This window comes from Pundamilia nyererei, unplaced genomic scaffold (assembly GCF_000239375.1).
Source record: "Pundamilia nyererei isolate P.nyererei 1_Seehausen unplaced genomic scaffold, PunNye1.0 scaffold00014, whole genome shotgun sequence".
NCBI lineage: Eukaryota > Metazoa > Chordata > Actinopteri > Cichliformes > Cichlidae > Pundamilia > Pundamilia nyererei.
Window position 1 is genome coordinate 5,297,729 of NW_005187415.1, and position 812 is coordinate 5,298,540.

Below are 812 nucleotides of genomic sequence, written 5' to 3' on the forward strand. Positions count from 1 at the left end.
TTTGCTTTAAATCAGCTGTCTCTTCTGGACATTTGTGATTATTGCACTGAAACGTTACTGATGTTGCTGGCGTTACTTTTGTGGCTGCACAAATGTATAAAGATACTCTTCTCTCAGATACATCTACAGTACAAGAAGCTAAAATCAATAAGGTCCGTGCAGACGTGTATGAACGGAGACCCATCTGTCTATTTTGTTTTGCCATGCTTTCCATTAAAATTTGTTTCTACTCTTTTGCTAAATGCCTGATTTTATTTGTCAAATAAAAGTGTAACATATGATATATATAATGTTTAAAAAAGAGATGAATAAATGAAAAATGACCAAACAGCCTTTTCAAATTACTTGCCCTTTGTTTTTCTCTTTCTCTCTCTTGTGTAATGCTTTATGTCTCTCCCCACACTGACAGTCGGACATGGCTACAGACCCCAAAATAGAGCTGCTCTCATCCCACTCCTATTCACAGCTTGGCGCTGGGAGCCAGGAGGCTCTGAAACATTCTTATACTGTGCAAGCACAAGGACTAAAACATGTAAATGCTTACAAATTCATCACAGTATAAGAAGGAAAGAAAGTGAGATTCAGCCTGAGGAAACATGCTTCAGCAAACGACAGAAACACTATTAGGGAGCATTTACGTAGGCCCATCATTATATTATATGCAAAGCCTCAGTTTCAGCAGTTTCTTCATTATCTTTTTCTTTTCTCATGTCTCCATTCACTCTTTTATCATCCTTTTCTACCTTCTCCCTTTGTCTACTCTCTCCCATTTCCCATTTTCCCTCATCTCTGTCTTGATCTTTTCATCTATC